General features: G+C 45.4%; 1 protein-coding gene and 2 pseudogenes across 4 annotated transcripts in view; all 3 read left to right on the plus strand.

The window, feature by feature from the left end:
- Positions 1-27,035, plus strand: part of SLC36A1 (solute carrier family 36 member 1) — a 265,469-nt gene that overhangs the window by 130,904 nt on the left and 107,530 nt on the right. The window lies entirely within an intron of this gene.
- On the plus strand, positions 6,522-6,640 carry LOC120581909 (uncharacterized; annotated as a pseudogene).
- On the plus strand, positions 8,139-8,257 carry LOC120581738 (uncharacterized; annotated as a pseudogene).

A 27,035-nucleotide genomic window follows, 5' to 3' on the forward strand; every position in this document is an offset into this window, starting at 1 on the left:
AGAGGTTGCTAACTGCCCAACTCAGCGAGCAAGGAGTGCCAGCCAGCTCCTCACACGCTGGCTCTGGACATCCATCCACGCCTCCTCCATCTCCGCTCTCCTGGTGGGTTTCCTTTTCATGCCACTGTGTACAAGACAGAGCACTACTTGGAGCAGAACACCCTGGGCTCAACTCAGTCACTACCATGCTGTGTGGTCTCAGGCAAGTTCCTTGCCGTCTCTGACGCTCAGGTTGCTCGTCGGTACAATGGTGGACTCGATCACGGATCAGCTCCACAGGAGCCCCCAGACACCAGACACTCTGCTAGAATGTAGATTTTAAAACTTCCAACCCGATAAAATGGGTGAAAAAATTTGAAGAAATATTTTTATTTAAATTTTACATTTGTACAAATAAAGCGCGATACATTTTCCTTATAAAATAATGAAACATTACACTTCAGGCTAAAGCTCTCCTTGCATCACCACCAATACCTTCTCCAAAGGCAACTCATGTAATCATTTAGGCATGTAACCTTTCTCGATATTTATCTTCATACATAAATGTACCAGCAGGAAATAGGTAGCATTTGGGTTTTTTGTTCGTTTGGTGCAGGGTGTTTGTTAAAATAGTGTCTTGTGTGTCATTCTGCAACTTTTCACTCAACAGTGTGTTTCGGGGCTTTTTCATGGAGTCCACTCCACACTTCTGGGGCTCCAGGTCATTCTGGGGCTCACTCAGGTTTGAGAACGCTTGAGCTAGGTAAATTCTGACATCACATCTTACGGGTCTGATTTTAACATAGAGTAGGGGGCAGGATTTCCCAGGAATGAGGGAATGTTTGTTCTAACTGGAATGTCCTTAGCATTAGGACCTGGACTCTACTGCTCAGATATTCCTTATTAAGGGTGTAGTCCCTTGGGATCTAGCCAGGGCCCCTTACTTCCCTTCTCTTAGAACCTTCAGGACCACTCCCTCCTTCCCTGGCCAGCCCCTGGTCACCTTGATGTCATCTATGCAGGCAAGACTGACTCAGGCTCCCCTGCCATCCGCAAGGCAGCTTGATGGGGCCCAACTGGTTTGACTTGGTGAGGCAGCCCATAGTTTCCTAATATCTTCTAAGGACCTTTAAGCACCATGACACCTGGCTTTGTGGGGGACTCAGGAGTTGTCTGGGTCCAGTGTAGTGACGTTCTCTTCCCTGTCCTCAAGGCTCTGCCACAGCTGTGGGACCTTGAGCAAGCCCCTGCCCTTCTCCAGGCTTCCCTCTCCCTATTTTTAAAATAAGGTACTCATTAATCTCTATGCCCAGGAAGAGCATCTAGTGAGCAAATCTATGCAAGATTTGTTGAATGAATAAAAGTTGAAAAGTTCATTCCAACTCTCAAATCCTGTGAATTCAAGCCAAACAGTGTGAACAAATGTTTACCATGTGCTTGGCCCTGGACTGGGAACTGACGAGGATGGAACACTAGAAAAGACAGAATCCTTGCTCTTGAGTTGCAGAAAGCCTACTAGTCACCCAGTTAATCAATATTTTCCTGGAGTCTAGCATGGGACAGGAGTGGAGCTGGTCAATGCAGTCAAGGAAGGACAAGGGGTCCACTCAGAAGCCAAGTGGGAGAGGCAAGTGGAGATCATGGTCACACTGACTAAGGGTCTTATGAAAAGGTCAGAAGGAGAAAGCATTTAGTGGGAAGATGAAGTATATGGAAAGTGAAAGCAGGAGATACAAGTAGAGAATGTGTGACACATGGCAGGCTCTGAATAAATGCTAAATTGAATAGACAGATTGTTATAGAGACGAAATCGTAATGAATGGATACAAGAAATAGATTAGTGTGTATAACAGATAGGAACAAGCCTATGAAAGTAAGTTGGCAATGCATGGATGGATGGACACATGGACAGGTAGATGGGTGGATGGATGATGGAAGGATGGGCAAGCAGAGAGACAGACAGATAATCTTGGTCCAGGATCATTGGATTCAAGATCAAATATTCAAGTTTGATTAGGGGACCTTCTGCTTACTGGCCCTTACTGGCCATGAGACTATAGGCTTTTTGTGCTAGAAGCAGGGATGATCCGTCCAGCCTTCCACTTTTCCCAGGAAATTATGAGAATTGTCTGAAATAGCAGATGAGAGAGAGCTCTGCATAAAGCTATATGCAATTATTAGAAGACGGTGGTTATGAGCAAATCTAAAGGCCTTCTCAGTCCTAGATACACATCAATAGGACAAGGCAGGAGATTTTCAACTGGCATATAAAGAGTGACTGATAGAGAAATAGATGAAGGAGCTGAGATTTATAGAACACAACAGTAGATCCTACTCCATCAGGTAACCATTGAGTAGACTGAGGGCCTGACATTTTGGGGCTGTTTGAGGTCAGTGTCTGGCTTACTTACTTCTGTCTACCATTCAAAACATGCCATGCCTCCCTGACAGGCACCTCTGCTGTGATGTTCTGCTCTGCTTCCCTCTTCAGAGTCACCTTGCTGTCTCAGACTCGGGGGCAGTATCCAGAGCCCATGCAGATGCCCAGGCAAGCATGGATTCTCGGGTCTCACCTCTGTCCTCTAAATTAGAGTTTGTAGATGTGCCTGGGTTGAGGATACCCAGCTCTGTGCCCCCAGTGATTGTTCAATAAATATCTGTTCATTGCACAGCCTTCGTTGCTTGTCCAGGTTCACTGGTTGGAGTCTGGCAGGGTTGAGACTTGAACCCAGCACTCCGACTGCCTATTCCAAGGCCCGTGCCAGTACCTCCTGCCCAGAGGCAAGGAAATGGCCCAAATGACCTTTCTGTGGCCCTAGGCTCAGAGATTTCAGACTCCTCAGCGGCTCCCAGACACAAGCTGCTCCAATTGCCTGAGGATTTCGAGCTAAGCCCTCCAGCTTTCAACAGGCTGCTGCTGGGATCCTTGAAAACCCAGGGATAAAGGAGGCCTAATGGAGATAAGTGGTTCTTGTTCTTCCTCCCATCTGGCTGCTGTCCAGGTAGAGGCCTTGCTAATGCCTGCCCTGAAGTCCCAGGCCTGGAGCCCGGGGGGCCGTGCAGTAGAGCTGCTCATAGGCACAGAAACCCGGGACTGTTGAGAGCAGTTATGCTTAGCCCTGGATGCTCATTGGAATCACCTGTGGAGCTTTACAGCTTAGCAGGTGAGACAGATGTTTAAAGACAAAATTACATTCTAGTGTGAAATCATTATAGGGAGATGTGAACATGCAGCCGAAAAGATGCTAACTCTAATTTTTTTTTAATTTTGCAATGGAAGAAAATGAAGTTAACCAGAGTGGGTATGAAAATTGCCCAAGTTCACACTGCGAGTTCGAGACAGAAATGGAACTGCAATCCCAGCTTCCACTTCTTTGCCTTTTACTCTTCTATCCCTTCCTTCACTCACTCAGGCAGCAGATATTACACGGAACCCCTTTCAGATGTCAAGCTCTGCTCTAGGTGCCGGGAGTGCAGTGGTGAGCAAGACAGACTTCCTGCCTTCCAGAGCTTCCACTGCCAGGAAGAGGCAGAAAATAAACACGTGGGCAAACCCATCAATTGCGTGATTTGAGTAAGCTGTGTTCACTAAAGAGAGAAAGCAGAGAACGGGCCAGAGTAGCTTGGGAATCGCTTCAGTAGGGTGGCCAGGGAAGGCCACTCTGAGCAGATGACCCTAGGAGGGGACCCCGAGTGATCAGGAGCCAGCCACACAGACCTGCGAGGAAACAGTCCAGGCAGAAAGAGGAGCAGCAGCCAGGCTGTGCTCTGTGCTGCAGCCAAGACCCAACCTCTTCCTCCACTCTGAACCACGATCACCACAAACTGGAAGACAGCTTGAGGTATTTATGTTTTGGGGTTTTGTTCTGGTTTTTGCTCAGTTGGTGTCTGCGCTGCCCTGGATGGAAGCTCCACGAGCGGCAGCGCTGTGCGGGGCTCCTTCATCACTTTACCGCCATTGCCCAACAGGCATGTTGACAGGGATTGAAGGGGAGAGCGGTAAGGGAGGAGATTCTGGTGAAGATGTGGAAAGTAAGAGCATTTATCTCTAAGTACTCAACTGACAGTAAATGAGACTCTGCAAGATGCCAGTTGGTTACCAAAAAGTAACAAAGACTCGCTTTCACGCCGCCATAATTGCTCCACTTAATTCATTAAAGGATTATCCCCGGGCGGAGAGAGGAGCCCAACCTGGGAGTTCTGGCAGCGGCACAACCTCTTCTGAGGCAGTGGGGACCTGGGGACCCTAACTGTGGCAACAACAGTCAGGTCAGGAGTCAGGGAGCCAGGGTTCTAGTCCTATCTCTGCTCCTGAGTGACTGTGTGACCTTGGACAAGTATCCTCCCCTCTCTGGGCCTCAGTTCTCTCATCTGTGCAATGAGTGAGGATAAGCTAAAGAATGGGTTCACATTATGCTTCAAGGAGCCCTAGAGTCCCAAAGAGGGATTCTTAGGGTCAACAGAAGGTAGGCAAGAAGGACAGATAGAAGTGAGACCCCCTAGTCTCTTCAATTTGAATGGCCTTACTTGGATCTGTTTCGCATTCTGTTTCTTCATAAGCAGATGATATGTGTAGGAATAATGAAAGTAAACATTGAGCTCTGCCACGTTGTGGGGTGGATTACACGTGCTAAGGCATGTGAAGTGCTTAGCACAATATCCCTGTGTAGTATTTGTATCTTGATTTTACAGATGAGGAAACTGAGGCTCTGAGCTATTAACTAACTGATCTAGGGTCTGAGCTAGGATGCAAACGTTTGCAGTGAGGCCTCTGAATCATCTCTTTTAACTGTCCTTAGATTAAGAGTACAGATATTTTGTATTAAACTGACAGGCTCTTGAGGGCTCTGCTACAGACTAACACTGTGGCCTTGAGTGCCTCGAGGGTTATGAAGGAGACACTGCACATGAGACGCTTAACATGGTGCTTGGCTTATGGAAAAAGCTCAATAGTCATTCGCCATTATTATGATTATTAGCATTTTAATTTCATATGAAGACTGATTCCACTTCTAAAATGTATTCAGAAAGGATTGGAGTAACTGATCTCCAAAGATGTTCCGGCCCTGGCAGTCACCTTCTCAAAGGGAGGGATGATGCTGTGGGTGGGCGGCAAGCACTCTGCTGCCTCAGGGGTGCTAGGCAGTGAGGAAGCTTTTGCTAGTTTTTACAAAGTGAGAAAAAGAAGGACAAGCCGGTGAGATTTTCATAAAGCTCATTTTATTTCATTTAAAGGACTGTCCTTGAATTAGAGATGACAACAATATGTAACAATAAAAATGCCTGGTGACGTTTGAGCACTCACTATGTCGCGGACACCTTACACAGATGTTCTTGTTTAATCTTCACAACATCCCCATGTAGTTGAGGGAACTGAGGCTCAGCACAGTCTACTATTTTGTCCGAGGTCCCACAACTGGAAAGCAGCAGAGCTGAGACTTACAGTGAAGACCCCGGGACACCAGAACTCGATGCTCTTAATCAATATCCTGTCTGTCCTAGGGTCACTTTTATGTTTAACAGCTTTATTGAGAGAGAATTTACATAATGTAAAGTTCACCCATTTAAAGTGTGTAAGTCAATGGCTTTCGGTTTATCTGCAAAGTTATGCAAAGATCGCCATAACTGTTGAACATTTTCACCATGCCAAGATGAAACCTCATACCCATTAGCAGTCACTCCCCAATGCCCATCCCTCACCTCCAGCCCCTGCCAACCACTAATCTACTTTCTATCTCTGTCGATTAGCCTATTCTGGACATTTCAAATAAATGGAATCATACTATATGTGCTCTTTTGTTACTGGCTTCTTTTATTGAGCATAATGTTTCTTGAGGTTCATCCATGTGGTAGCATTTATCAGTATTTCATTCCTTTCTATAGCTGAATGAAATTCCATTGTATGGGTACACCCCACTTTGTTTATCTCATTCATCAGTTGCTGGACATTTGGGCTTTTTCTACTTTTTAGCCACTAGGAATAATGCCGCTATGAACATTTGCGTATGAAGGATTTTTTTGTTTTTGTTTCTGTGTGGGCATGTGTTTTCATTTCTCTTGGGTAGATACGTAAGAGTAGAATGGCTGGATCATATGGTAACTTAATATTTTGAAGACTTGCCAAAATGTTTCCCAAAGAGGCCACTTTGCAATCCAGCAGTGTCTGAGGGTTCCAATTTCTCTACATCCTTGCCAGCACTTATTATGTCTTCTTGATTATAGCTATCCTAGTAGGTGTGAAATGGTATCTTATTGTGGTTTTGATTTGCATTTACCTAATGACTGAAGATGTTGAGCATCTGTTCATGTGCTTGTTGACCACTTGTGTATGTTTGGAGAAGTGTCTATTCAAATCCTTTGTCCATTTTTTAATTGGGTTGTTTGTTGAATTGTAAGCATTTTTTAATCTACTCTGGATATAACTCCCTTATTAGTTATATAATTTGCAAATATTTTGTGGGTTGTTTTTCCACTTGCTTGATGATGTCATTGAAAACAAAAGTTTTTGTCTATGGCCATACCACCCGAAACACAAAGTTTTTGTCCATGGCCATACCGCCCTAAACACACCCGATCTCATCTGATCTCGGAAGCTAAGCAGGGTTGGGCCTGGTTAATACTTAGATAGGAGACCACCTAGGAAGACTGGGTGCTATAGGCATAAAAAAAAAAAAAAAAGTTTTTAATTTTGATGATGTTCAATATATCAATTTTTTCTTTTATTGCTTATGTTTTAGTGTCATATCTAGGAAATGATTGCCTAATCCATATAAAGAGTTTATAGTTCTTTACTTTAGGTCTGTGGTCCATATTGAGCTAAGTTTTGTACATGATGATATATAGGGTTCCAAATTCACCTTTTGCATTTGCATATCCAATTGTCTCAGCACCATTTGTTGAAAATATTGTTCTTTCTCATTGAATTATCTTGGCACCCTTGTCAAAATCAACCGACCATAAATGTAAGGATTTATTTCTGAACTCTATTTTTTTCATTGACCTATATGCCTATCCTTATGCCAGTACCACACTGTCTTGATTACTATAGTTTTGTAGTGAGTTTTGAAATCAGGAAATATGAGCCCTTCAACTTTTTTTCAAGATTGTTTTTTGTCTTTTCTGGGTCCCTTGCATTTGCATGTGAATTTTAGAATTAGCTTATGAAATTCTGCAAAAAAATAGGTCTCACTTTTAAAAGAGTTCTTTCTCTTATGAAATAAGGTGATAGAAGACAATAATTAATTTTGTTAATGCTATTTGACAAAAAAAAAAGAAAAGAAAATCAATCCTATACTGGGTCCCCAAAATTGTGGGAAATTTTACCAATCTGTGAAATCCAAAAGTGACTTAGAAAATCCTGGCAAGTAGGCCAGACCTTGAATCAGGGCAAAGAGTGTGCACTGCTAGGGAGGAGGAGGAAGATGGAAAACAATGATGGCATCAAGGGGGAGCATGGAGAAGCCCACCCGGGCCCATGTTGTAACAGATATATCTTAGAGTATCTGAAGGACTGAGAGGTGGGATGTGGAAAAACTTGTTTACATAAAAGGCCCAAGAGACTCCTGGGGAAAAAGTCACCCATAGCAAAGGGGCCCAAATCTTGGCCTCAAGAGGGGTACCACTTGCCAAGGTGAGGGAAAGGAGTGATTTGGGGTACAGCCCAATGTCTGATGTTCAGATGTAGCTAATATTGACTGAGTGCTTACCCTGAACTAAGCACTTTACATGTAGCATCTCATTTAGTGTTACCACAATCTTCCGTTCACATTGTAGTTGTTTAATTTCCTAACACAGCACTGTTCAATAGAAATATCACATGAGCCACATATATGATTTTAAATTTCCGAGAGCCACATTAAAAAAGTAAAAAGAAACAGGTGATATTCATTTTGGTAATATATTTTTAATTCAATATATCCGAAATGTTTTCACTTCCAACATATAATCAATATTTAAATATTTGTCAGTTGGATATTTTTCATTCTTTTTTTTGTACCATTTAAAATCCAATGTGTTTTTATATGTGTTCAGCACATCTTGACTCAATACTAAATTTTTCATAGTCAATATTTGATCTGTATACAGATTTCATAAAACTTGCAGTTGAAAAAGTAGCTTCACATTCCTGAGTCATTTCAAGCATACTTAAAAGTGAACCAGTCTACAACCATGCCATCCTGAACAAGCCCGATCCCGTCTGATCTCGGAAGCTAAGCAGGGTCAGGCCTGGTTAGTATTTGGACGGGAGACCACCTAGGAAGACCAGGTGCTATAGGCATAAAAAATAAATAAAAAATAAGGGATTGTAAGCTGACAAGGTCCTTGCAATCTGTGAGGTCAACCAAGGATTGCCTTACCTAAAAAAAAGTGAACCAAGTATCTTTTTTAAAATTTAAGTTAATAAAAATTAAATAAAATTTAATATTCAGATTCTTAGTTACAGTAGCCAGATTTCAAATGCTCAGTAGCCATGGATGGCTAGTAGCTTTTGCATTAGACATGCAAGCCAACACTCCTGTCACCTCCTGTATCACAAGGCCAGCGACGAATTCATCTTGTAGACCACTGCATCCCTTGCCTCTTGTGGGCACATAGTAGGTATTCAATAACATCCATTGAATAATGCATGAATGGATGAATCAATGAGCAAATTGAGCTAGTGAACAAATTAAATAACTAATAAACAAACAAGTAAACTAACTAGGTCAAATGCCTACAGCTAGTGTCGAGGAGGGAAGTCAAAGCCAGGTCTGAGTCATTCCAAAATTATTGGCTGCAAGAAACATATGTGGGTATAGGAAAGGAAGACGGAAGCTGGGCAATTGAGCCAGGGATCATCAGGGTGTCTGCAGTGCTCTGCCAGGGCTCCATAGGCCCCCTCCTCGCCCACCTACCCTCCCTGATCTATGTGCCACCTTCCCCCTGGCCAAACTGCGGGGGCGTTTCAGGAGACTAGTGGACAAAAGGCTGGTAGGAGCAGGTGACGCCATGGACATGGTGACAGCCAGCCACACCAAGCACAAGGGCAAAACCCTGGGCACAGGAAATGGGTACCAGCTGCACAGACAGAGCCCTCATTTGTCTTGAAATCTGCAAGGCTGCCTTCATATCTGGTCGCAAGTCCTGGGGCTGGCCCGAAACTGGAACGAGAAGCCAAGGGGAGACTTTAGTTTCAGTCATAGGACTTTGGAGCTGGAAAGAGTTGGCGGGATCACCTTGTCCAAAATGTTTATTTTGTAGATCAGGGAACTGAGGCTCAGGAAAGACAAGACCCCATGCATGGCTGCACAATGGTCTCTTTAAAAGGAGAGGCCACATCTTAGTGTTCCTATTGCTGATGATACCGCTACTTTCTTTCTCTAAAACAATACCAGGTTTGGGTTCTTTTCCAGCCCTGCCACCCTTCTGAGACTCCATAATGCCGACCCCGTGTTTTGGGGAGAGTAGCCACAGTGCCAAAAATTTCAGCTATCTGTGCTCCAGTTGAGCTTTTGCTGACTATTCCCTCTGCCGGAAATGCCTTTCCTCCCTTGCTCTGTTCTATTTATCAGCCTGACTAGATAATGCCCACCCTTCAGGATGGGCTCCAATGTCAATGTTTCAGTAAAGTTTTCTCCTATCTCACTGAACTTGTGCATCCGCTTCCGTTCTTATTCGATGAGTCTCTATGCGGTGGCTGTTGGACAATGGAGAAAAACAGGTGGCTTCAGGGAACAATGGGAGGCCTCTGTGGCAATACCGAGGTTGAGAGGAGGTTGTAGAAAGTAAGACTGGTGAGAAAGGTTGGGGCTGAATGGGAGAACGGGGAGGTTGTAAACAGTTGCTAAGTGAGGATGTGGAGGCCCTGCCATACCTGCCTGGAGTAGAAGTCAGGAGATCTTGTCCTATAACAGGATGTTTCTCTGGGGGCCTCACCTGATCCCATTTTCTCTGTCTCTCTGTCTCTCTCTCTCTGTCTCTGTCTCTGTCTCTGTCTCTGTCTCTCTCTCAATATCATCACACACACACACAATAACATACACGTTATCATCGAACACAAGATCGTTGAAGACATGTTCTCTGGCCTCCAACTCTAGTAGGGACTTATTTACTCATTCATTCATTTAACGAGTGCTGAGAATTTTACCTTGTGGCAGGTGCTATCTTAGGACTAAGGATAAAATCAGGTTAGTGAGAGAGAGTGTGAGTGTGAGTGTGAATGTGAGTGTGTGCATGTGTGTTTCTCTGTGTGTGTGTGTTTGCGGAGGGGAAAGGGGAGACGCTTAGCTGTCAATTCTTTCAATGTGCTAGGCTCTCTTCTAACTGCCGGGGCTGCAATTGTGGACAAGGCAAGTATGTTCCTGCCTCAGGAAGTTCCTGTTCTGGTGAGAGAAGACAGATATTGAATAAGTCATGACAAGTTTGACAAGTGCATGCATTTTATGAAAGGAGACTAAGGAGCACTATGGGAACAGGCAGCAGGGGAACCGATCTTGATCTAGTGCCTCCATGATGAAATGACATTTCATTCACCCCTCGAAGGTGGAATACAAAAGTTTCAGTGATGAAATGTGAACCGCAAAGTGCAGGGTGCTTTGAGAGCATACCAGGAAGGCGCTAAACTTGACAGGGTTGAAAGGAAAGCCTCTTCGAGGAAGTGACATCCAAATGTATAATTATAGATGGGAATAGGGACAAGGAACAATGAGAAATTGCAACTGAGGATCTGAGCTTTCCTGAGGAAGTGATATTTAAGATCTGAAACATAAGGGGCAGTTAACTGGTGTGAGGTGAAAAACAAGTGTTCCCAGCAAAGGGTCCAGCATATGCAAAGGCCCTGGGGTGGAAGGGAGTATGGTTCTCCTTTGATGAGGATCTGCAGATCCAAACCATCAGTGGGAGCAGAGGGCTGGTGCTGGGAGAAGGCACAGTGTGCTACTGTGCTCTCTCCTTGGTGCTTTCAGTACAGAGAGGCATCTCCCTTGGATCTAATCCTGTACTAAGAGCATCTGAAAAAACTTTATGGCTTCATTGAATTTAGCATTATCCTTCCTTTCCTGAAAGAGAGTTGAGACTCAAGGAAAGCAAGAGATTAACCAAGGTCACAGATAATCATGCTATTTAATCACTACTATGCACGAGCCACTGTGCTAAGCACTTTACTGTTCGACAGGAGGTAGAGGCAATTATTGGTTTCACGTGACAAATAAGAAAACTATGGCTTCTGGAGGGGATCTTGTCTGGGGTCACACAGCTAGGAATTCCCAGAGATTTGAAACTCAGATCGCTGACCCCAGAGCCTATACTCCCATTTGGTGGGACTTGTTGGCAGAACTCTGCCAGAACCCAGGTTCTCTGACATTCAGCCCCATGCTTCTGCCCTGAGAATAGGAATTCAGCCTGGCATACCCCTTTTGGGAGGGCTCCACAGTCGGGCCCACCCCAATATTGCAGGGCACCAAGCAAGAGTACAGATGGAGGCCCCCAAGGCTGCGGCCCACCTGCCTTCCCTTCCTACCCCTTCCCTTCCCCCAGGGAAGGTGCTTACACCTCTCAGGCCAAGCTCTACTCACACCACCCTAACTCCTGCCCAGCAAATAGCACCAATTTGGCTTTCCTTAAGCCCCCCTGGGGTACATGGCCTGCCCTTGGAGGAAGACGCTTTGTAGAGGCCTGCTGCACAGGCCTGTGAAGCTGTCTGGGGCCTCCGAGCAGGAAATCAAAATCTCAGATGCTCAGAATGTGATCAGGAAGTGGGGATCACAGGCTCGAGGTGAGCTGTCCTCTTGGCTCCACAGACTTGTTCCCAGAGGAGGGGCAGGATGGGGCCCAGGAGCTCCAGTGTGAAGAAGACCCTAACTTTAGACAATCCTGGGGTTACTGCTAGATCCCCCTCTCTGACCCTATGAGCCAGCTTTCCTGCAGGACTGATTTATGCATATTCCTTGGGCACCCAGGCACCCACAATACACACAGCCCACAACCACACCCCCTCCTGGTCCCTTACCTAATAGTGACCCCCTACCCCCCACCAAGGCCACTGATGATCCCCACCTTGGGTTGTGCCCCAACTTGTGCAAACCACAGACCTCTGCGTTGTGCTAAGGCAGGATGAGTCAGGGCAAAACTCAAGGTGTTGAGCCCTGGGAAGTTGCTCTGAGCAGGGACGAGGAAGCTCTGCAGCAGGGAGAGGAGTGAATCAGGCAGAAGTGGCTCCCCACAAGGTTTCCGGATTCTACTCAGCAAATACCTGGAGCAGCAGGGCATGTGGGGGAGGGGCCCAGGCGTTACTGGAAAGCTGGGGCACCAGTGGTTGGGTCAGGCAGCGATAGGAAGTCTGTTTTTCCAAGAGAGTGTGTGGATGTCATCTCCAATGTAGCCGAGACTGTAATTTGCTTATGGCGGAGAGTGTAGGAAGGCTCTGTGTGCACGCGCGCGCGCACGTGTGTGTGTGTGTGTGTGCGCACGTGTGCACGCGTGTGTTCATGTTTGCACATGTATACATGTGTCTGTGTGTCTCTGATGTGGACACGTGTCTATATGTACATCTATATACGTCTATGTGTTTGTATCTGCATATGTGCAGTGTCCATGTCTTGTGTGAATGTATAGGTCACTCTGCCTATGCATGTGTAATTTAGTGTGTGTCTAAGTGTAGTAAGCAAGAGCCACCCCCAGTCTTTGCCTCTGTAACTTAATGTGTGTCTAAGTACACCAGCAAATAAGAGCCCCACCCACCGCCCTACCCCATCCATGGGGGAGTCTGGCCTGGAAAATGATTCTAGGACCTATCATCTCAGCCACCACATTTGACCATTAGCCCCTCAAAGACAGGCGGACAGGCACCACTTACAATTTTTCCCACTATTGTGAAGACATAGTAGATGCTCAACACATATTTGTTGAATTATTGTCTCAGAGAGACCCCCACCTGGCCTAGCTCCCTGGGAAGCTCCAGAAGTCCCAGAGAGGAGGCTTAGGGTGGGAGAGGAACTTCAGCCTGGTTGATTCCGTTCCGAGCTCAGAACTCAAGTCTTGGTTACCATTCTGACCCTTAGACTTTTGCTTGATGTCCCTCTCTGTTCTGCTCTAAAGTCAGGAAGGAGAGCCGTGAGCTCTGCCATAACTTGCTGTGTCACCCTGAGTAAATCTCTTCCTCTTCCTGGGCCTCAGTTTCTCTACCTGTTAAAAGAGCAGGTTGGATTGATTTACGGACATCGAAGGCCACATCCAGTCTCAGCGTGGTATGATTTTCACCCTCAAGCCCTTTGTTCAGTGGCCCCTGCCTATCTAGACGTTGGATCGGTTTAATTTCCTCTCTCAGATCCTTCTCCTGCTCCTTGTGCAATGTTCCCTGATCCCAGCTCAGACGGCGAGCAGAGGTGCCAACCAAGTTTGTACACTGTGGCTGGGTTCTCCACTGTGAGTGCCCACTGGTAACCCCCAGGCATTGTAATTAAGATCACCTTTGCTGGAAACATACTGGTTGACATTTGTGGGCTTCGGAAGGGAACATCTTGAGAAAATTGTGATGAAAAAGGCAGTCCTCTACCATCTTAGCCTCTCGGCCTTTGTGGGCAGAGCAGTCTGAGCTGATTTTTCCAGAGAGCTGGGTTGGGGAGGGGGAGGTAGAGGGGGAGTAGATAGGGGTGAGGGGAGAGGAATTGCTGATTAACATGTGCAGAACTTTTTTCTCTAAGTATTTCAGGTGAGAACCTACCCTAGATGTACTACATACTTCCCTGCTTTCTCAAACAAGGCTAAGCATGATTTCATCTTTACTTGATGACTCAGGATCATTATAAAGTATTAATGATTGAATTGAGTTTTAATACAGTGGTACCCTCGAGGGCTGTGAAGGTATGTTAGGCTATTTGCCCTTACACTGAAAGAGCCAGGCTTTTCTTTTTTATATTTTATCTTTGTTCATTGGCAGAGTATCAGCTGTCACTTATTTCAGGGGCCCTTCTCTATTCTTTACAACAGTGAATCTGTTAGTTCACTATGTATCCACATTGTATAGAAAATGTGTATATCATCTCCGGGCAAGGGGCTCTTCTATGAGTGAAATACATGGTAGAATCCATTGTGGCAACTTCGAAGCCTTTGTATCTCCAGCATTTATTAGCCATGTGACCTGAAAACAGATTTCTCTGTGGCTCAGTTTTCTGATCTAAAAAATTGGACTAATAATAGTATCTGTCTCACAAATAAACATAAAGTTACATGCAACTAAAGCACTTAACACTGCCTGGTAATAGTAACTACTCAACAAATGTTATCTGTTTTATTCTTAACTAGTATTCTTGTCTCAGTTTTGGATCAATGGCAATTCTGAATAGCTATTTGAACTCTGCATGAGTGAAATGACTCATTTCTAAAGAATGCTTTGAGCTGCAAGTAACAAAAAATCCAACTAACAGTGGCTTAAACAAATAGGTGTTCGTCTTTATTATATTACAAGAAATATATAGGTAGATGGTTGTTGGCATTAGTTCAGTGACTCAGTGATGTCCGGATCAGTGTCACTACAACTCTTTGGCCTCTGCCTCATGGTCACAATGTGTCTCCTGCAGTTCCAGTCATCACATCCTCTTTCAAAGCGGGAAGAAGGAGATAGGGGGATGCTAGCTATGTCTGCTTTCCCAGATGCCCCTTATGTTTCCTTTCCCAGAAGATTTCTCCTTGTTTCATGGTCTAGAACTGGGTCACATGGCTACTGTCAGTTCACGGGATCCTGGAAAACAAGAAACGGGTATCATGATTAGCTTAGACGAAACATCGTATTTCTCTTGGGAATTACCCCCAGTGTTTCTCCTTGCTCATCCCCTATCCAGAGAGGAAAAAGAAGAAATGGATATTGGGTCACCAGCTAACATTGTTTATCCCAATAACTATTATCATTTTTGGGGAGGAGAGTCTTAATTTGGAAATTTTGATTGCATGTGACAGAAACCCAAATCAGGCTGGCTTACACAAAAATAAAGAATTGAATAGGTAGAAAAACTGATGTGGAAAAAAGAAAAGGAAAGAAAGAAGGAAAGGAAGTATTTTAAAAAATAAATTAATTCATATTCCTGAGAAGTCCAGGAATAGTTTCATTTTAGGTACGTTTGGGGCCAAATATGCGAACAACATCGACAGAAGACTGCCTTTCTCTACCTTTTGTCTGTTTTCATTTGCATTTGCCTAATAATCGGGTAGATTCTCCTCATCTGATGGTACCTGGGAGTTCCAAGCTCTCATTCTCTCAGGCGCTTGTCCAGAAGAAAAGAGAATGGGTCATTTCTCCCTATCACTATAAGCAAAAGTTCCAGGGTGAAACTTGGTTGGCTGTGATTGGATAACAGGCCCACCCCTGAACCAATCACAGTGGCCATAGGGAATTCAGGGCTCTGACTGGCAAGGCTGGATCTCAGACCCAACACTAGAGCATAAGTTGGGTCCACTGCCCTCAAACCACTGGTTAAGATGGAAGGTTAGAGTGGACTGGATACCTCATGCAAATCAAGTATGGACAGAAGAAGGTAGAATGGATGCAGAGCAGGCAAAGAGCTTTGCAGTTTTTTAACATAGACCTGTGAATTAGGAAAAGCAGGGATTATGGCCCCATTTTGCAGTGAGGAAAACTCTTAGGTGAAATGACGTGCCCAGAACCATTATGCTCACAGGTGGCCAGGATGAATCCCAGTGCATCTAGGGTCTGGGTGTTTCCCCCATGCCACAGCCTGAGCTGACTGACAACTGGTCAACCCAGGGATTGTCCAGGAGCCATGGGTCAGTTAGCCAGAGGGACCACCAAGAGAGACCACCGGTTCCACATAGCCCTTTATAAAGCTTTTTTACCTCAGTTGTCTTCTTAGAGCTTAACATTACCCTGTGAGGAGGGCAGGCCCAGAAAGAGGTCCATTCTACTGAGAGAGAAGAGGAGGAAGCTGAGGAAGGAAAGAACCAACTAGCTGAGAAAGATGAGGAAGATGAGGAAACACCCAAGGCGGAGGAGTGATAGTAGCCGCTGTCATCTCTCCAGCACTTACTTTGGGCCTAGCCCTGTGTCACCTCAATCATCTCTCAACGATACTGCGAAGAAGGTACTGTTAGCCACTATCATTTTACAGATAGATGGTTAGCCCAGGCTCAGAAAAGTTAAGCAACTTGCCCAGCTAATAAAAAGAGAAGTTGGGGCTTGAGGCAGATCTGTTTTAAAAGCTGAGCTTTAAACAAAAGTGCCTCCATCCAAGTTGGGTTCTTGGTGAAGACAGACCTGCCAACTGTAATCTGAAGATCGGAGAGGTGTACATTTGGGGCGCCTGAAGCAACCTGGTGAAGGCAAGGATGCGTGCCAGGAAGACGAGTGTCAGTCCCAAGAAGTATCAGGAGTCAGACCCTTTTCCTGCTTTCATTACACTGGAATCCTGCCCCCTCTGCTTTATTCCTCCCCCTGCCCGCAACATTATCCATTCATGACAGCTTCAGCCCAAAAAACTGTCCCCAAACTACAGAGATCAGTCCAGGAGAAGGGATTTGGCCTGGGAATCTGGGAACCTGCATTTGAGTCTCTCCCTAACTAACTCACTGGGTAAACCTCAGAAAAATCTCCTCTCCTGTCCTCAGTTTCCCCATCTGCAGAAGGAGTTAGTTAGACTCAATAATCTCTAAAGCCACTTCTGGCTCCAGCTAGAATCATTGTCTCTGGTTCCTGGATTTCTCCACCCCTTATGATAGCTTCAGATTTCTTGCCTGGGGGAAGAGCTAGGGCAAGTTGCTACAATTCAGCTCTCACAGAGCACAGAAGCAGAGAGGCATGGCTCCCAGCCCAGCAAGAAGGCTTACCTAACCTCAGTGAGCTGAGCAAATCCCTGAGAACAAAAAGTGCAGAGGACCTGAAGAGGGAGAGGACTGAGTGAGTCTACTCTGGCCTGGCGGAGCCAAATTTAACCCCTTTCAGGCCTCCCGGAGCAGCAGGAGGGCAAGCAGGGTTCCAGGGCAGGGCATGCTTGGGCTTCTAGGAACTGCTCGGCCTCCAAAGCCAACTTTCCATAAGAGAGGCCTCCCAGGGAGTAGATGCAGCTGGAAATGCCATCTGTCCTTCAGAGACCCAAACACAAGGTGTTAGAGCTGGGAAGAGCCCCAACCCATCGTTTACAGGTCAGAAGGCGGAGGCCCAGAGATGGGGAGAAGGGAGAAACTTGCTCAAAATCACACGGCTTTAGACTCACAGGAGAGAGCCTGGACTAGCACAGACACCTAGATTAATAACATTTGTTGAATTGCAGGAACCTAGGCCTCCTTGTTGGTACCATATTGATTTTTAGGATTCTAAAATCAGTTTCCCTTCTCAAGTTAGAAGCAGATTGTTGAGGCCTGTTCATAAATTCCTCACTTGAACCTGTAGTGACTAATTCTCCCAGGAGTATAAGATCAAACCCACCGTGGCTATTAAAAATTTAATACAAAGCCCCAGTGCCTTGGGGCTGTGCTTTCTTATTAGCCCTGGAACAGGCGAAGTCTGCATAATCAGTCAGGGCAAGCCAAGAATGCAAGGGTTGGAGTCCCTTCCCTAAGAAGCTCTCTGGAGCAGTACTATTCCCCTCTAGGGGCATCCTGGGGGGACTTTCTGAAAAAGAAATTTATTTTTCCTGTACTAACCCTAATCATAGACAAAGTGGGGAGCCCCACAGCAGAGAAGTCTGGCTTAATGCAGACTTCTCCAAAGTACCCCCTGCCCCTAACACTTCCCCATGGAACTGACATTCTACCCTTAGTATGAAGCAGACTCCTGGGTTTCCCAAAGGCCTCTGTGACTATGTGCATGACTCACAGGGGAAGAAGAGGATAAGGTCCAGACTGCTGGTAAATTTTGAGCAGTGGGCCTATTTTTTAGCTGGGAAAGCAGCTAGACTACATCAAAATCAGGAGCCTGGGCTCCTGCAGCCAGTGAAAGGGCAGAGGCCAGGAAGAGGGTTTTGGGTAACCTGGGGGTGGCAGTGAGGATGTGGCAGAGCTGCCTCACCTACTGGGATTGGTTAATCATGGGACCGATGGGTCTATGAGAGAGTGTGTGGCTTGTGAGCCTAGAAATGCCTTCTTGGCCCAGCCTCCCTGTGAGGTTTCTGGGGAAATATAAATTCCAGGGACTATTTGTGACACCTATGAGTACCATTTTCTGTCTGGCATTGTGTTAGACACCACAGGTAAAGTGATAAAACCTACGTGGCTCCTGTCCCTGAGAACAATGACAAATGGAAAATGCGAAGTTCACCCTATTAAGTCAGATGTACCCAAACCTCATGCTGAGCTCTTTGGCCCACGAGCATCCTGCAAGGATCGCTGAGCCATATGTATTCATCAGATATGTATTAACTGTATCCCACATACTTCTCCCTTTCTCAGGAGCACATCCAATCCATCAATGAGTGCTCTTGGCTCTACCTCCAAATACCCCGGATTTGATAGCCCCTCTGCCCTTGACCCAGATGTTGCCTTTTCTCCCCTGGGTGGCTGTTCTCCCTGCCTCCTCTCTTGCCTCCCTGTAGTAGTTCTCCAAGAAGCAGACAATGATTTTCTCTAAGATATAAGTCACTCTCATCCTAAAACCCTCCATGGACATCCCATGGTCTTTAGCATGAAACACACACTCTGTTCCGTGGGTCCTGAATAAGACTGTCATTCTTTATCCCCTGCCCACTGGACATCCTCTCCCCGTCACAGACCTTCATTCTACTCCTGGAATATGACACACTCATTCTTTTCTCTGTGCCCCTGCAGTTGCTGCTCCTTCTTGGAATGTTTATCCCAGCTCACTGTCATTCAGGTCTCAACTTAGAAGTCACCTTCTCAAAGAGTCCTTCCTTGACTACTCTAACCAAAGCCCCGCCCATGGCTTGCTTTCCATTACATGCCCTTATTTTTATTGTCATAGCACTTACCAGTAACTGAAATAATCTTATTTGTTTCTGTTAATTGTCTGTCATTCTCCTCCCTCTAGAATGTATGCCCCTTGGGAGCTCAATTTCTATCTTATTGTTTTCTACCACTATCTACCTACCTCCTAGAACCCAGGGCCCAGTAAAGTCTCCAAAAACTTTTGCGGCCTTATTAAATGACTAGCACAATACTGAGACATGGGTTTTGGAGAGGAATGTAGAGCTCGAATCCACCAACCCATTTATCAGATGGGGAAATGTAGATCCAGAGAGAGACCTGGATTTGCCCAAAGTCATACAATCCAATCAGTCATTCATATAAGAAGAGGTAGCCATTTGGGAATGTGAGAGGAACAGCTCATGCAAAGGGCCTGGGGCAGAACTTGTACAGGAAAGCAGGTAGGAAATGAGTGGGACTAAAGCAAACTAAGACGGATCTGTGAGGTGAGGTGTCCAGGCAGGCAGAGGCCAGGCCATACATATGCAGCTAGGATTTTATTCCTCCTGAAGCAGGGCCGTGAATCACTCTGCCCACTCCGGTAGGATGGACAGAGAGCATGGAATCCAGGAGACCAGTCAGGCACCCATGAGAAGCCCAAAGTGAAGATCCCTGGGTTGAGCAAGTCTCACGAGGTGTGTTTGCCAGAACATCAGAGGTGCTGTGGGCAGTGGCAGCCCACACTGAGCTCCATCACTGAATGGATTGCACCCAGAGCCTGGTTCCTGCAAGTGTGGCATTCACTGCACAATCACGCTGCTGCTGCCAGCTCGCCACATGCCAAATTGCAGCACAGTTAGTTACTTATGCCACAGGCTTTGGAACAATTAAGTGAGCAAAGAGGGTGGTTAACAAGGAGTAAACAATCCAAATGCCCATAATTATACTTAGGCTTCACTCTAATACATCTACGCCTGGAGGGGGATGGAGTGAAGCAGGAGGGAGCATCGCCCCTCTTCTTCATTCTCTATGTTCTGCACACTGAAATTCTTCTACCCAGCCTACCATGTGTCCCATACTCATGGATTTTTTTTTTTTTTTTTTTTGCCTTTTTTTTTATGGAGGAGGACGCACATGCTAGGTTCTACACATTAGGATTATAAGCAGAACAAAGCAAAGTTCCTGCTCTTATGGAACTGGCATTTTAGTTATATAATCAATAGGTAGACAAATAACTACAAAATGCATACTCGCTATGAAGAACATTGATATAGGGTAAGAGAAAGAGAGCTCCTGGGGGTCGAGTGTCAGTTTATATTTGTATTCAGAGAGGGCCTTCTGATAAGGTGACATCTGAGCAGAGACCTAAAGGAAATCAGGGAGTCAGCCATGCAGATACTGGGGGAAGGGTATTCCATGCAAAGAGCATGGCAGGTGCAAAGGCCCTGAGACGGACTCACATGGGTAGACCAGCATGGCTGGAGCAGAGCAAGACATAGCTTAGGACCATTCGAGGTTACGCGGCTACAGGGAAGGGCCAGAGTCAGAGCACTTTCCAGGTAGGGAGAATAGCATGTGCAAAAGCCTCAGGAAAGACAAATGCTTTCTGTTTTTCAACATATTTCACCTTATCTGATCCTTAGAACAAATCTATAAGGGTAAGAAGGGTAGATTGCTTTTTCCATTTGATAGCCGAGGACCTGAAGCTCTAGAATGTCTCACAGTTCAGCCAGGATCACGCAGGAATATCCTGATTAGGAGCAGAATTCTGTGTTCTGCACATCCCTTTCAGGTCAGATCTGAAGCCCATTCCTTTTGACTCTGTGCCAGCCTGAGCTTCCAAAACAAGATCAGCCTCTGAATGGGTTACAAAGTTCAAAGCAGAGCTAAGTGAAGCCAGGTTGCCAAGCATGATATAGGATGCTCCGTGGTGAGTCTGTATAGAGAATTACTACCACCCCTCCTACGACCATAATGATTAAACCAATACAGCCGAAACACATAGCTCTCATCTTTTGAAGAAACCTTTATAGAAACACTGAAAGTTAGAATCATGTTCGTGTCAGATCATAACTTAACATTTCTGGAATGAAATTCTTTTCAAATATATATGTCCTTTTGGAGCCCTCCAAGAAGTTTCCTGCAGAGTTCCAGATAAAGAGAACAACTGAATAGAGAATACAAAAAAAATTGAGAATGCCATGCAGAAGACCAAATTCCCTGCCACAGACACTTAAACAAACTTTGTGAAAGTTTTCACAAAATTTTCTCTAGATATGACATTATTTGGCATTTGCCTCCATGTCATCAGTGTTTACCAAATTCCTGATTTTATTGCTATCATCATTTTCATTATTCTGTTTCTATTTGTCACCATATCACATGAAAACGGGTAGATGGATTGTCATCAAATTTGGAGGGAATGTTTGTGAGCATCTTGTATGACTATAGGCTGTGTAGGAAACGACAGATATTTTGCAAGGGGTTCCTGATCCAGAGAGAAATGCCATAGCCCCCGGAAAGCTGTAGAAAGAGAAACGCAAAGAATTTAAAATTTAACTTCCATATTGCAAGTCGCAAGAGCAGACGCTCTGAATAACAGACATTGATTTGTGATGGGGCTGGTTTCCACACAGGCCACTCCATGTGGCATGATCCAGGGATCTCTTTCTTAATAATGCTAAGGACAGTGGCACACAACACCCAGACCACATCTCCAACAGGCCTCTCCTGGAGCAATTATACCTGTGTCACAATGACCAGGGAGCATTTCCGTTTATGTTATACAGAGGTTCTCAAGCTTTTTGATCTCTGGACCCCTTTACACTTTATCTTATTAGAAATTAAAACTGAGAAGAACCTTCTAAATATTTATGTGGTAATTAAATACAATAAGCCCATCACGTATTCATGTGAAATACTCTTATGAAGAATATTTTCAAAATAAAAAATTAGTGAAAGAATGGCATTGTTCTATATTTGTGTGAATCTCTGCAAGAGACACTTGGATTCTCCAAGATGTTTGTTGTGATATCATAAGTCCTGTAGCTTCTGGAAAACTCTACTGTGCGCTTGCAACAGGACGAGAGTAAAAGAGGCAAGGAAGTTCTTGGTAATAATGAAAACCATTTGGACCTGGCGGACCACGTTCAAGGTCTCTGGACCCTTCCATGGTCCTCGGACTGCTCATGAGAACCACTGGTGCAGTGATTGAAGCCCAACTGTTGGGAACTTTGGGCAAGTTATTTAACCTCTCCATGCCTCAGTTTTCTTGCTTATAAAATATGGACGGCAATAACTGTCACATAAGAATTTTATGACATTAAAATGACAATATGGGCAAAGTGCCTGAAACATAATAACAGCTCAATAAATACTGGCTGTTACAATGAGCCTTCAAAAGTGACCATGGATTCATCATTCTCCCAGGACAGAGCACAGAGCAGGCACTCAAGAAGTCTTTCACGGATAAGTGAAGGCACCCATGAACAATTCGCTCATGTGAGAGGACTCTGCAGCCCTTCCCGGGACTGAGGAAAGTGTTTTCATGCCCCTATCAAGCAAGCTAAACAGATCAGAGAGGCCAAGTGACTCATCAGTCATTCAGCAGATCTCGCTTGCAGCTGCTGCCTAGCTGAGCGTGGGCCCCATCCGCCCCCACACTTGGCTGCCTCTGAAGTCACCTGAGCACACTTGGAATGGAGATCTCTGCAGTATCTGATTTTTGTCCCGATGTGAAATATACCCCATCTGCAGTCTCATGGGCCAAACCAGGCCTGCAGAAGACCTGTCTGAGATATCTGAGCCCTTTCCTCCCTCTGACGTGCCATCCAGAAAGCACTTCTGGGTACCTTACACGTTAACTTATTTGAGGGATCCTCTTGGTTTGTTTTGTTTTATTTTGTTCTGTTTTGTTTTAATGATTGTCATGCCTAAGATGTGGTAGGGGGCTGTGTAAGTATTTGGATGTCTGGTGAAAGAAAGAAGAAATACAACTGTGTCTTTTCACTGACAAAAAGAAAAGATGGATAGTTTTTCTAGATAATTAAATGTTAGGGATAGAGAAAAGAGGAGAAGAGAATGGTAAAATGTTAAAACAGAAAATCAAAAAAAAAAAAGAAAAAAATCAAGCAGACATACAGTCTCAAGAGTTAGGGTGTTGTCTCCACAGAGCCCTGGGTCTGCTTAGCTTTTAAAGGAATCACAGCTGAACAGTCACAAGAGCGGCTCGCAGTTACTAAGAGTACCGTGTGCCTGGCACTGAGCTAAGCCCTCTGCGCTATCATCTCATTGAATGCTTGCAACAACCCTCTCAGCAGGTGGTGGTGTTATTTCCGTGTCACACATGGGGAATGTGAGTGCTGCTCCTGAGGTCCCACAGGTACGGTGTCGGGGTGGTGTGTCTCGCAAGGCCTAGAGAATGCAATGCAAACTGGGGAGGGTGGAAGGAGGCTGCGATGGAAGGAGGCAGCAGGTTGGGGTGCCAGGCTGCAGAGGAGGCCCAAATGCATGTGCTAGAAGTTCAATGTCTCTGGGGCTGGGCACAGGTGAGCCAAAGGAAAATGCTGCTGACTTCTTATCTCTGGGACTGGACACTGCCTCAGGGCACCAGGTGTAGAACCTGAGTGTGTCTCATTTTACAAAAGGGAACAGTGAGGCTCAGAGAGGGAAAAGGTCTTACCCAAGGTCACACGGCAAGTTAGAGCCCAGCCTAGCCCCTGCTCCCAAACCAGTGATTTTGGTGCTCTGCCAAGTGCCCTTCTTCTGACTCACAGACACATATTTTTACCATGGCTCAGCTCTCCTGAGTCCCCGGCTCTCTGCAGAAAGGGTGTCGTGGGAAGGAGCAAAGTATTGCCTTTACTCCAGGCTTCCCCTCCCAGGGCAGGAAGCAGAGAGTGTTAGGGGCATGACCAGGCCTGCAGTGGCCGCCTGGGGTTCTCCACTGCCCTCTCTCTCCCCACCCCCCGAACAAAGCAGGTTAATGAGAGCAAATTACAAGGGATCTGAGAATGGAAGGGGCTCTTTGATGGCCATGGGGTGAGGGCTGGGATGGGATGCGGCCCTTCTCTGTCTTCTTGTGCAACCCCTTTGGTGAGGAACAAGCTGGCACAGGATGGTGCCCACAGAAGTATCCATCACTGTGGTTGATGCTGGGATTCTGGGTTGGGCTTCTATCCCCTCAGTTCTCCATTCCCAGCTGACATAAAAATGAAGATTTTTGATGGCCAGGCAGCTCGGCAGATTTCCCCAGCTATATCAGACTCAGAGCTTAGAGATTTGGGGAGAAGCTCCAGCATACTCCTAAACTTCTAGAGAATGGATCAGAGCTCTGAGGATTGCTATGCATCATCCCTGTGTCTGGTTCGCTTTTCCCTGCACAGTGAGAGGCAGACATAGTGATAATTGCTAAGATGTATTAAGTTCTTAGTCTGGTGCTTGCACAGCACTAAAGGGCTCCATACCTTAATCCCCACAATAAACCTATGAGATGGGAATTATGGGATTCCCCATTCAATGGCTTAGAGCAGTGCTTATCAAAGTACAGTCCCCATACCTGCAGCATTGGCATCACACGGAAATTTGTTAGAAATGCAAATTCTCAGGCCCCACTGGCCTTAGAACGAGAGACGGGGGCCCAGGGCGGCAGAGCAGCAGGCGGCAGACCCAGGATTCAGACCCCGTTCTGACTGCTCTGTAGCTCACAGTCTGCTGTGCTGCCTGTGTCCTGCAGTCTCTGTGTCCCTTCTGTGTGGGCGATCATGCCCTAGAGAGGCTGAAAGGGATTTCAAAAGGACAGCATATTCTCCACAGCACTCTTTCTAACTGGGAAAGATTGGGAATGGCCTAAGTGTCCGCCAGCACCCGGCTGGTTAGATAAACTACGGGGCATCCACGTGACAGAAGGTCGTGCAGCTTTCCACAGAAGATAAATGGGAAAGCTTCTTATATATTGCTATGGAATGGCCTCCATATTACAATATTAAGTAGTAAAGAGCAAAATGCAGAATGATATATATTATAGAAAGCTACCATTTGTTAAAAAAGGAGAGAGTATGGAAACACATTTGTTTACACACACACATGCACACACACACACACACACGCACACATCTCTGAAAGAGAGTTAACACCTGGCGACATGGAGAGCCTCTTGAGGTGATAAGGAATGGAGTCCTGTAGGAGGGGAATTTTTCATATATGCTTTTGTGTGAATCACCTACTCATATGATCAATATAATACAATTAAAATTTAGAAGGAGAAAAGGGCAAGTGGGAGCCTGTGAGAGAGGCAGGGAGATAAGGACCAGGAAGCTTGAGGGCTTATAAAATGCCAGGCCCTAAGCTAAATTCTTTACGAGCGTCATCTCCTTTAATCTCCTCAATAACCCTGTGAGATGGTTACTATTACTATCCCCAAGTTGTTGACATGAAAACAGGGTTACGGAAAGATTGCGTGATTTTCTCTGAGTCACAGAGCTGGTTAGTGGCAGAACTGGGATTTGAACCTACCACTGTATGACTCCAGAACCCAAGCTCTAAATTACTATAGTATATATTCTTTTATATATTCATTCAATTAAATGACGAATATATAAAAGTTAAATAAATTATTAAGTGAATCATTTAAATGAATATATATATTAATTTAAAACTCCCAACTCCCTTTGGAGGAAGTTATGATTTTTCCCTCTTTGTAAATAAGGAAATAGAAGTCCAGAGAGGTTAGGTTCCTTGCCTGAAGTCACACAGCCAAAGCATGACCAACTAGAAAAAGAATCCCTAGAAAGGAGGAATGACTGTTGGGACCTGTAGTTCCAAGTTCCCAGTAGAAGAGACTCCACCTCAATAAACTAGAGGTGAAAGACTATAATTTCCACATTTATGGACAATGTCCACCATGTTGGCTGTCAATTTCCACATTTATGGACAATGTCCACCATGTTGGCTGTCTCCCTGGTTCCTGGCACAGTGTCTGGTGCATGCTGAGTGCCTGAAAATTTTGGAAAGAAGAGAGGGAATGAGGAATAGCTGACCAGTGATCACCCCTGGGTGAAGCCTAGAGATGGGGAGGGGCTTGCTTAAACTGGTTCAGTAAGGAGTTCTAAGGAGACTGGACATGAGAGTAAAGTTTTTTAATGATCCACTTACCTTGGGAATTGTCGTGATTTCTTTCTGCTCCTCCCACCCCCAATGAGGATGGAAAAGGACAAGAATCAGCCGTTTTGATTGGGGTAGGAGGAAATAAGCCATTGCAATGTTAGGTCCTGTGGGGAGAAGGGTCCCTCAGCAATTGCGGGGTAAAAGGAGGCCGTGGGTATAAGAAAGAAGCTCAAATGGAGGCAGCTGAGATATGGATGAAAGGCCAGTAGATTAGAAGTCAAGAGACCTGGGTTCTCGTCTCAGCTCTTCCTCTTACTAGCTAGGTGGTGCGGGCAAGTCATTTCACCTCTCTGACCCTTAGCGTCATCATTTATAAATAGCAGGATTATCGTGGGACCCACATAAGAAATCATGCTACAAAATAAATAAAACAAAATGTTAACATGGGGAGTTATTAAGGACACACAACCCTGCTGGTGAAAAACAATACATGCTAGACAGCTTGCCTGTCACCAACAATGCCAAGTGTAGTGTGGAGCTGAATCCATTTAGGTCTCTCTTACTTATTAAAGGGGAATTACCTGTCCCGTCTCCTCCTGAGGCTTTTACAGACCTCCCTTCCATTAGGGTAGCACTTACCACATTCCTTGCTTAGTTGTCTGCCTCCCTCACTAACAGCTAATTGAGGGCAGTAACCAAGCATTATCATTACTTAATCCTTAAACCTAGGACACAGTGGTAGTGATGCATGGATGGATGGATGAATAAAGGATAGATGGGTGGGTGGATAGATGGATGAACGGATGGATGGCTGGACAGCTGAATATTTTTAGATCCCAGAGGAAAGACCATTCTGATCCTAAGATAACCCTTCTCAGAGAATGTAGTTTTGGACTGAGCCTCTCAGGATCGGTAGGATTCCAGCAGGGTAAGAACAAGAGGTTAGAAAGTTAGAAAGGAGGAAGTGTTTGGCGGATGTGAGGACAAGCTAAGCAAAGGCCCGATACAGGAAAGTTCAAGGTGCTAGGCAATAGTTGTAAGTGGTCTGAGGTCAATGGAGCACAAAAAGGGCTGTGGCCTAAGATGCAGCTGCAAAAGTAGAAGCCAGC

Source organism: Pteropus medius, unplaced genomic scaffold (assembly GCF_902729225.1).
Source record: "Pteropus medius unplaced genomic scaffold, Ma_sr-lr_union100, whole genome shotgun sequence".
In the NCBI taxonomy this organism is placed as follows: Eukaryota; Metazoa; Chordata; class Mammalia; order Chiroptera; family Pteropodidae; genus Pteropus; species Pteropus medius.